Below are 10880 nucleotides of genomic sequence, written 5' to 3' on the forward strand. Positions count from 1 at the left end.
CCAACATCTGGGTTTTCAAAGGTAGAGAGGAAGGGTTGGGGCGCTTAGCCGCTTCCCATTGTCTCATCTGGCACACAAAACTTCTTCCTAAAACTAAGCCCCAAAGTAAAACCTCAACCTTAGAGTATTTAAACATTTTTTTAGAGCCAGAAGGCATCACAATCCTGGAGAACTAATGCCACTTTAACAAATCTTACCAAGCCTATTAATCGGTGGGGAAGATCTTCTTTAATCGCATTACTCACTCAGAGGCACTTTATACTAAAACAAAAACAGCAAAAGATCCTACTTTACTTGGGATCACACCTCTGAATCAACGACAGGTTTTATTGTGTATTTATCTCTGTGCTCTGATATATGGTTAAGTTTTGTAAAAGTGGTGCTAAGAAATAAATATATTCTTTTGCATTCTCATTTAGAAGACAAACCTTCTAACTCAAGTTTCTCAAGCAATTTGTTCAATTCTATATTACTCCTTTGTTTACCTTTCTATTTCAATGAATTCTTGGAGCTTAATTAATGATTTCTTCATGAATTCGGATGCCAAGATATTTGGAGCATATAAATTTATTACTGATATTGATTTGTTGTCTATGATTCCTTTCAGAATTCTATTGTTTCCTTTTTTATCCTTTTTATTGTTTTGAATGTTTTTCCTTTGTCAAGTAGTATATTTGCAACTCCTGGTTTTTTTTTTTTGGATTCACTTGATACATAGTAAATTTTTTTAATCATGTAGTTTTATTCTTTGTATCTTTTTTTTGTTAATGTGTTTCTTGTAAGCAACAGATTGTAAGACTGTCATACTTTTTGTTTTATTGAATTGTTTTATATTTAAAATGATAAAAGTTAGGTTTACATTTTCCGGTATTTCTCTATAATCTTGGGATTTTTTAAGTTATGATTTTTCTCTTTTTCCTCTATAAACATAGTATCATGTCTCTTTAGTTACTTTAGCTTAACCTTTTTTTAAAGGTGGTCTTATTTTCATTGGCTTTCTTCTCATCTCTAATCCTTTCTCCCATCTGTTATCACTTTTCCTTTGAAGTTTTGCATATTAGTTCCTTTTGTTTTATTTTTAAACTTAATCTGATTATTTGATTCTTCCTATTTTTTCTTCTCAGTTAAGTTAATTTTATTCTCATCTTCCCTTCTTCAATTAGCAGTGTTCAATAGGGGTTTGGGTTTTTTTTTCATTTTTTGTGCTTTGTTTCATGTTTTGTTTTCTTCTTTCCAGAGAGGATTTCTCTCCTTCACTCTTCAGTATCCATTTCCCCTTTCTGTCTTCTCTAGACTCTCATTCTCTGGTTTATGACACCTATATTTATCAAGTCTTTCTCTATTCTGTGCATTACTCATGAAATTAAAACTTCTGACAAACTCATTCTGAGCTTTCTCCTCTAAGTGGTTTCTGCTGTTTTGTAGAGCTTGTCCCCCATCCCCATTATGCCTCATTCCCAGAAAGATATTAGTCCCTATAGGTGACAAAGAAGACACTGCCCAATCTTCCCAGTTAGGCCTCAATTGTACAATCATATGCCTCAAAAATTCCCTTCCTCAGTCTATGTCCTCCCACTCCCCCAGGCACCAGTATTCCCTTGGAACTTACTTCAACTCTCCCCTTTCTTCTTCCTGGTCAAGCAGGACAAATGGCCTTATCAAGCACCAAATCCCCACAGATAACACCCTGCAAGGTCCCCATCGTCCTTCACAGAAGAATTATCTTCATCCATGGGAAAATTCATTATTGCCTTCCCCTCCTCTTTCCACCACTAAAACAAAGCTTTCTCCTTATGCCTACCTTTTCAATCGGGGCAGCTAGGCGATGCAGTGAATAGAGCACCAATATAGGAGTCAGGAGGACCTGAGTTCAAATCTCACCTCAGACACTTGACACTCACTAGCTGTGTGACCTTGGGCAAGTCACTTAAGCCCAGTTGCCTCATCCTGGGTCATCTCCAGTCCTCCTGATGAATATCTGGTCCCTGGATTCAGGTGGCTGTGGAGGAAAAGTGAGGCTGGTGACCTGCACAGCCCTCACTCACTCAAAACAAAGTCAAGTGCAAGTCATGTCATCATTTCTCTGATGGCATGGTCTTCTTTGGCAATGAAGGACGAAGGACAAACACATGCCCTTTTCAATCCTTCCCTCCACCTCCTCACTCATTCACCTACAGGCTCTTTTCTTCCTGAAAGATCTCAGAAGTCACCTTTTCCTCATTGCTAGCTCTAGAGTTGATGGGGCATATCACATACTCCCTTCTATATTCCTCCTCCCCTTGTGTCTTCTGTGAGCACTCTCATTTTTTAAATTTAGTCCCACAAAAGACATTGATTCCCCTATAAGCAGGGAGCTGCAAGCTTCTGTCCATAATGCTCCAGGTCTCCTTTTCTACCACAACCTCTGTCTAATTTCTGCCTTCATTCCTGCCTTCTTGTGAATGTTTAGAAAAATCTCTTACTGGTCTCTTTGCTATTGCTGTTCTTGATTGTTGAATTCATTCACCCCTATTGTATTTTTGTTGTCTGAGGTGTTCAAAAAGCAAATAATCTCTTCAGGTATAGTTTTCTTTCTAAGAATATTCTGAATTTTTATTATTAATGTCTTTTTTTTTTCATTTATGATTAACTTAAAATTTGCAGGGTAGGAGACCCTGGGCTGCTTCCTGAGTTCCATTGCTCTTTAGAACACATTAGTCCATTCCCTCTTGAGTTTTCCAGTAGGTCTATAATAGTTTATGTAATTAAAATTTCTTTACCTTTGCATTCAAAAGTTTTTACCTGGTTACTTGCAGAATGTTTGGGTTTTTTTTTTTCTCAATGGAATTGTTCAATTTAACAACAATGTATCTTGGAATTTGCAGCCTTGTTTTTTTTTGTTTTTTTGTTTTTCTTTTTTTCTGGAGGCAATCTGGATTCTTTCAATTGACATTTTGTTTTCTGTGTTCTGGGTAGTTTTCTTGTATTATTTCTTGTTTTATGATATTCAGGGATTTTGACTTGCTATGTTCTTCTGAGATCTATAGGTTGCCTCTATACATCCTTTCTTTGAGATCAATGTTTTGCTTGAATAGAGAACATATTTTCTTTAAATGTTATTAATTTTTGCTTTTCTTCTTCTAGATTATCCTTCATTTGCATTCCCAATTAATTGTCTTCTCTTTTGTTTCTTTGGTGAAAGTAGCCATCACAGATTCAAGTTTTTCTACTGTGTACAGGTTAAAAATTCTGCTCTTGTAATTCTCATGTATCTTTTAAATCTCTCAGGAACAAACAGTGTGTTGTGGTTCTACATCCTCAAATTTCACAGAGTCCTCTGTCTCTTCAAGTTTTCCCTTGTTTTGCAAGATTTATTCATAGATGTCTGAACTTGTTTACTAGATCTGGAGGTCATATTTCCTTATGTTATTAGTGTTTTCCCTGTTAATTTATCTGCTTATGCTCATGGTCTTTTAAGTTTTCTTCTTCTTGAGATCTTTGGTAATTTCAATCTTTTTTTCCCTTTGTTCTTCCATGTTGTTCACTTTCTGATTCCCTCACCTTTGATTGCAGTCTTCCTGGGGACTGGATCTCAAAGCTTCTTAGCCTTCTCCCATTTTGGACAATTCATGGTTCACCAGCCTACGTCTCTGCCGCAGGTGGCTTTTGAGGGAACAGAATTGGACCATCTAGATGCATGGTTCTTTTCCTCCAGTTTTAGTATAGTGTTCATCTAATCCCCCACATACACACACACTCATATATATTGTCTCCTGTCCTATTTGCTCTGTTCCTCTGTTCTCTGGTCAGTTGGTACAGAGCACTACCATGCTGGTGCTATTGTAGCCCAGGCTGATTTATGTTGTTTAATATTTGTATCTTCCAGAACTGGAAGTGGGGAAGGCATTGGAGTGGGAGAGTCAGGATGTGGGGTTGAGCTCTAGTTCAAGGCCAAACATATCTTGTGTGTTTCCCTCTGTTCCTCAGCTCTCCTGAAGAGATCTTCTGCAACATAGAATGATGTTGTTGTGCTGGCTGTTGAGGCCTCAGCAAATTTATGCATTTTGGAGCTTGGATCTCCATAGCACTGGAAAGAGAGAGGGAAGATAAGGGTGTAGGATTGAATTTTGTTTTGAGCCCTTGGGCAGGCTAGTTAGTATAGCCTTGCGGTAAGTAGCATAAGAGGCAGTGGGGAAAGGGGTGCTAAGCAAGTGCAAATTAGGCATTAGTTCAGAGATTTTTTTAAAGTTTTTTTTTGAGTTCCTGGTTACTTAGAGCTTAAAAACAGATGAAGTTGCTTTATTTTGGACACATAATTTTTGTTTTGGAGAGGTTCAGCTTTCATGTTGTTGGTCACGTCCACGCATTTATTTTTGTTAACAATATTATTAATGATTTTTGACCTTACTGTCCCTTCTCAATGAACATTTCTCACCCTACCCTCACCACCAATACCCTTGCTTGAAACAGTGTAGTTAAGTAAAACAAATCAACATATCTGGAACGTGTGACAGTGTTTAACCTCATTTTGTAACTCATGTCCACCACCTCTCTGCAGAGTACGTTTCATTGTCAGTTGGCTAACATTGACATCACGTGAATCAATATTCTAATGTCTTACAACTTGATTTTCCTTTGCATTTTTGTAGTTATAATATATTCTCTTGCTTCTGTTTAGTCTGTATCATTTTGAATGTATTCCCAAGTTTCCTAGAATTATTTATATTTTTTCTTATGATATAATAATATTACATTATATTCATATACCAAAATTGTTCAGCTATTCCCCAATTCATGGGCACCAACTTTTCCCTATTTTTTTGACACCACAAAAAGTGTTGTTTAAAAAAAAAAAGTGCTATCTTCAAACCAGTGATGGCAGGGCTGGGTAAAAGGGGTATGTATTTAAGGACTTTTCTAATATAGTTCCAAATTATTTTCCAGAATGGTTGGACCAATTCGCATCTGCACCAGTGATATGCTAGTATACTTATCTTTCCACAACCAATCTAATATTTGCTGTTTTCATCTTTTGTCATCTTTGACAGTCTGAAGTAAATACAGAGAGACCTTCGCATTGTTTTAATTTGCACTTGTCTTATTATTAGTGATTTGGAGCATTCTGTCCAAAACTTGATAGTTTCTTCATTTGAAAACTTCTTGTTTTTATCTTTTGTTTACTTATCTATTGAGGAATGGTTCTCATTCTTACATATTTATGACAAATCTCTACATATTTTGGATATCATATAGACCTCCAACAGTTATTTAATGTGAAGAATTTTTTTTCCCACAATTGGCAATCTCTGTTCTTATTCTAGTTGAATTGATTTTGTTTATGCTAAAGCTTTAAATTTATGTAATTGAATTATCTATTTATATTTTCCAATAATCTCTATACTTTAAGAATCTTTCTCTTAACCATCACTGTGCAAGTTATCTTCTTCTGTCTTATGATTTTTAAAATATCCATTTGTAACTTATAGAATGTGGAGGAAAAAGTTCATCTTAACCCAATTTCTAGCTTACTGCTTTCTAGTTTTGTACTTTCCAAATATGTATTTTCCCTAATATTTTTTGTTATTGGATTTATTAAGCAATAGGGTGATATATATTATTGCTCCTATACCTCACTAACATAGTCTTAGATCAAAAAGTCAATTTTCACATATTTTTAACTAAGGCAAAATAATTTTAGTAATTATGGCTTTGTAATATAGTTTAAGCTATCATTATGCTGGTCTCCTTTCATTCCTACTGTTTTTCATTATTTCCCTGAAATTTTTGACTTTTTGTTACTCCAGATGATTTTTGTTATTATTTTTTCTGCTTCTATAAAATAGCCCCTTGGTAGTTTGGTTTGGCACTAAATTTGTAAATTAATTGGATGGTCTTGTCATTTTTATTATAGTGGCATGTCCCAGCCATGAACAGTGAATATCTTACCATTTATATAAGTATTCCTTTGTTTCTACAAAGAGTGGTTTGCATTTTTTGTAAGAAAACTCCCAAGTACTTTGTCCTTTTCGTAGTTATTTTGAATTAAATTTTTTTTAATATTTTATCCTCATTTTAAATTTGTAACAAAGTAGATATTTTCTATAACTTGCTACTTTTATTGTTTCATTCAATTTTTTAAATGATTCTTTGAGATTCTCTAAGTAAACCATCATATCATCTGCCAATGAAACTTCCCCTTTGCCAATGTCTATTTCTTTAATTTTTATTGCCTTATTGTTATATCTAGAATTTCTAGAACTATGTCAAATAACAGCAATGAAAAAAAATATTCTTTCTTTACCATTAATTTTATTAGCAAGGCTTCTGTTGTTATATCATTACAAGTAATGCTAGCTCTCAGTTTTATATAGCTCATCCCTAAGGAAAGATATTTATCCCTATATATTAGGTGTTTTTATCATAAATTAGTGTTATATTTTTCCCAAAAGTTTTTTCTGCATCCACTAATTTAATTATGTGATGTTAATTGTTTAGTTATTTAAAATGGTCCATTATGTTTATATAGTTTTCCTTAATGATGCATCCTGCATTCTTCCAACTGAGTAATAGTGAATAATTCTTTGAATATTTTTAAAATTTGCTACTCCCCAGCCACATTCTTTTTTTCCTCCTGAGACTTGGTCTCCCTATCTCATCCATAACTAGGAGAGCAGCAGCAATTCACAGATCCAATCCCAGTCCCAACTGACTGGAACTTTATGACCAGTTGACTAAACTTTAACTTGCTCTGTTGATCCATCCTGTACCAGTTCACACCTCTTTATCGAGTTTGGTGACTCATTGCTCCTGGCTACTAACCATATTGGTGCCAGATTTAGTGTAGAGACTGGATCAACTTTAGCCCTCCTATAGCTCAGAATTTCTGAACTCAAGTAGTCCACCAGGTTCAACCTCCCCAGAAGCCTGAAATACAGACATGATCCACTACACCAGCTCTCACTTGCCATATTCTCACCAACAACTTCACTGCCAAGACTAGGGCCTTCTCCAGCTTCTTGAAGCAATCACCTCCGGAGCCTTGCCCAATGGCTTAGTATAGCCAGCTTGTCCAAGACAAGATCCTGACAATCCCCACAGTTCACTATGCTCCAAGGTCTTCGCTAACTTCAGGCCATCAGAACAAGACCCAGTTATCTGACTCCTACTTTCTGAGGTCTCTGGAACATTCTGCAGTGCCATCTTGTCCTGGGAATCACTCCACCTCCTCGCCCCACTCCACTAAAGCCTTCTATAATACAATCCTTTTCAAACTGCCTCCACACTGGGCTCCTGTCTATTCTCTGGCTCCTGACTGCCAGGAGGCAGCTCTTCTAGTATCTTTTAGGACACAACATTCCTACTGAGCACCAGATACTTGAATGAGGACCTTAAACAATCTATGAACATCTCTTGTTCAAAAAAACCTCTCTCCAACCACTGATATGGCACGTGGACTCACTCTTAAATGGTTAGTATACTTCCATCCACTTATCCACTTCCTATTTCAGTGGATACCAACATATGTATACTGATATCCATCCCCAAATCATCTATATTCATCCATCTCAATCCAAGTCTTACAAAGTTCCATTCTACATATGGTTCCATAATTAACATATTTCCTTTCATCTTAAACATCTTCCTTTCTCACTCCTTCTGTCTTCTGAAACTCACTGAGACCTGGCTCCCTCCTGATGACACCTTTTTTAGTCATTATTAAATTTTTACTCATACCCTATGACTCAATTGTTGTGGTGAGGGAGTTGGAATACTCTTTCTACCACCTTCAGAAATCTTTTCTTTGAAGTTCATGCTGTCCAGATTTGTTACCCAATACAGATGGTGGTAGCTATTTACCTCTACCACTTTTCCCAGAACAGTTTCTTTCTTTCCTGAAAAAAGTTCAGTACCTGACTTATAGTTTTTCTCTCCATCCCAAATCCTGTCCTTCTATTATGTCTTCAACATACATATCTATGCTTCTTCAAATGCACTAACTTTCCATTTGTTCAATCTATTCATTTCCAATGATGTATTCCTCTACTCCTCAGATACAAACTTTCTGCTCCCCAAGTCAGTGTAGCAGTTCTACATTCATGAACTCTGAAATTCCTTTACCTGCTCAGAATATTTTATTATTCCATCTTTCCCTGTGCTTTATTATTCTTAATATTATTTTTCTTTCTAATCATGCCCTTCAAGTTCCCTGGTCAATCAAATAATAAGTATTTATTAAACACTTCCTATATTCCAAGTGCTAGGTACTGGAAATACAAATACAAGTAATTGTATTTAGGTAAGTAGGTAATTAGGTAAAACAACATGCCAAAGGAAGTTAAAGTGTGGGGGTAGGGAGCTGAAGGAAAAGTAGCTGGGCAAGGCATGATAGAAGAATCCAAATTGCAGCTTGGTGAGAAATGAAGAGAAAGCTGGCCTGAATGCCCTCTTTATTTGAAGATTCTGGGAGGAGCCATCCAATCAGAAGACTCCCTTCCCCCAAAGGCTAAGGGCACTTCCGGGGTGTCAGTTCCAAGGTGAGGCTGTATTGCTTAACCCTGGAATGAAGAGTTTTTGTAGGCATAACGGACAAGTCTAGATCTCATTCCTCTTTTGCCAGACCTCTCAACCCTATGGTGCTTACACTCTCTTCCTGTAACTATCTCTATCTTTGATGAACCAACTCAATTCGACAGGAGCTTCTATTTCTGAATTCATTTAATTTTATATTTATTTTTTACTTTTAAAAAATAATTATTTATTTTTAGTTTTCAACATTCATTTCCACAAGATTTTGAGTTGCAAATTTTCTCTCCATCTCTCCCTTCCTCCCACCCCAAGACACTGTGTGTTCTGATTATTCCTTCCCCCAATCTGTCCTCCCTTCTATTACACTCCTCCTTTCCCTTATCCCCATCTTCTCTCTTTTCTTGTAGGGCAAGATAGATTTCTATACCCCATTACCATATATTTCTTATTTCCTAGTTGCATGCAAAAACAATTTAGGAACAATTTGTTCCTAGATCTTTCAGTTCCAACTTCTCTCTCTTCCTCCCTCCCCATCCATCCCCACTGAGAAGGCAAGCAATTCAATATAGGCTATATATGTGTAGTTATGTAAAAGATTTCCATAATAGTCATGCTGTAAAAAACTATGTTTCCCTCCATCCTATCCTTCCTCCCCACTTATTCTATTCTCTCTCGACCTTGTCCCTCCCCAAAAGTGTTTACTTCTAATTACTCCCTCCTCCCATTTACCCTTCCTTCTATCATCTCCCCCACACCCCACTTATCCCCTTCTCCCCTACTTTCCTGTAAAATAAGATAGATTTTCTGTCCCTGCTGTGCCACATGGCCAAGGTTTGGCTTTGCTCCACTCCGAGCCTGATGTGATAGACCTTTCCTTGTCGGCCTTTCAGGCTGTCTTGGGCTGGAAATCTCTTTCACTCTGTCATTTTGTGGCTTCTGCCACTCTAGAATTTGTTTAGAGTCGTTTTTTACAAGTATTTTATGGGCTTTGAGGGGAGAGCTAGAGTAGGTCCATCTTTCTACTCTGCATCTTGACTCTGTCCCCTACTTCTGAATCTTTATCCTTTTGTGTAATAGTAAGGGAATTTGAAGATCTTCCATGCCCCTTAATAGACCCATGTGACCTGTTTTCAGCTGTGGCCTAACCCACAGCCTGAGTCATGTAGAGGGAGGAGCTTACTGAATAGGGGGAGCAGGAAGGGCAGAGCTGAGATAGAGCAGTCAGAGCAGAGCAGCTTAGCATGAGTGAGAGAGGGAGTGATTTTGCCTAAGGGAGCTTATTTGTGGGGAGACCTAACAGAGGGAAGGCTTGGGGATGGCAGTGCTCCCTTTACTGGTAATGTGTACAAACTTCATTGTTACCATGGTGGAAATGGCTTTCTGGTATCTGAATAAATATTTTGGTTTTGTCTTTGAGGAGGAGAGTTTATATTTTGTGAATTTAACGTGGAAATATGCATGTATATCTGTAGTGGCTGCTGTGGGTATCACATTGTGTTACAAATGGTGACAAAGTGGGATTGTGAAATATAAAACCTCTACTTAGACATAGGAAGGCTCTAGGGAAGGGAATGAGTATCCCAGGATGGCAGGATTTACCTTATTCTTCCCTGCTGTGAAAATGGGCTAAAAGCACAAGACTTGGTGAAAACTGGGAGCTGAGCCTACAGAAGGGAGAACCCAGAGATTTAGAAAAATGTCTTCAATGAATACCAATAGAATCAGGGAAAGGAATGGCAGGGGTATGTAGGAGAGGATGGGCATTGTTATCAAGCTATTGTATTATATGTAAAACTAGAGACAAATTGTGGGAGGGGATAATGATGGAGTGCTTGTGCCTAAGCCCCCACACTAAGTTATTATTTTATGTGTTTATTTTGTGTTATCCCTTTTATATTGTTGTGAAATTATGTTGATACCAGTTACCCCTAAATTCCTATTGACCTATTAATGGACATGAAAAATCTTGGGGCTGAATGTAATGGTAAGTTAATTTGAAGATCTCCCTGCCCCTTAATAGGCCCATGTGACCTGCTCTGAGCTCTGACCCAGCCCACAACCTGAGTCATATGGAGCTGATGATGGGAGGAGCTTGCTGAATGGGTGGAACAGGAAGAGCAGAGCTGAGAGTGAGGTAGAGCTGAGAGAGCAGGCAGAGCAGAGCAGCTAGTGTGAATGAGAGAGGGAGTGATTTTACCTAAGAAAGCTTGTTTGTGAAGAGGCTTGAAGGTTTGGGGATGGTGGTGCTCCCTTTATTGGTAATATGTACAAACTTTGTTGTGATCATGGTGGAATTGGCTTTCTGGTATCTGAATAAAATATTTTGATTTTGTCTTTGAGGAGAGTTTATATTTTGCTAATTTATCCTGGAAATA

The sequence above is a fragment of the Notamacropus eugenii genome, chromosome 2, assembly GCF_028372415.1.
Source record: "Notamacropus eugenii isolate mMacEug1 chromosome 2, mMacEug1.pri_v2, whole genome shotgun sequence".
NCBI lineage: Eukaryota > Metazoa > Chordata > Mammalia > Diprotodontia > Macropodidae > Notamacropus > Notamacropus eugenii.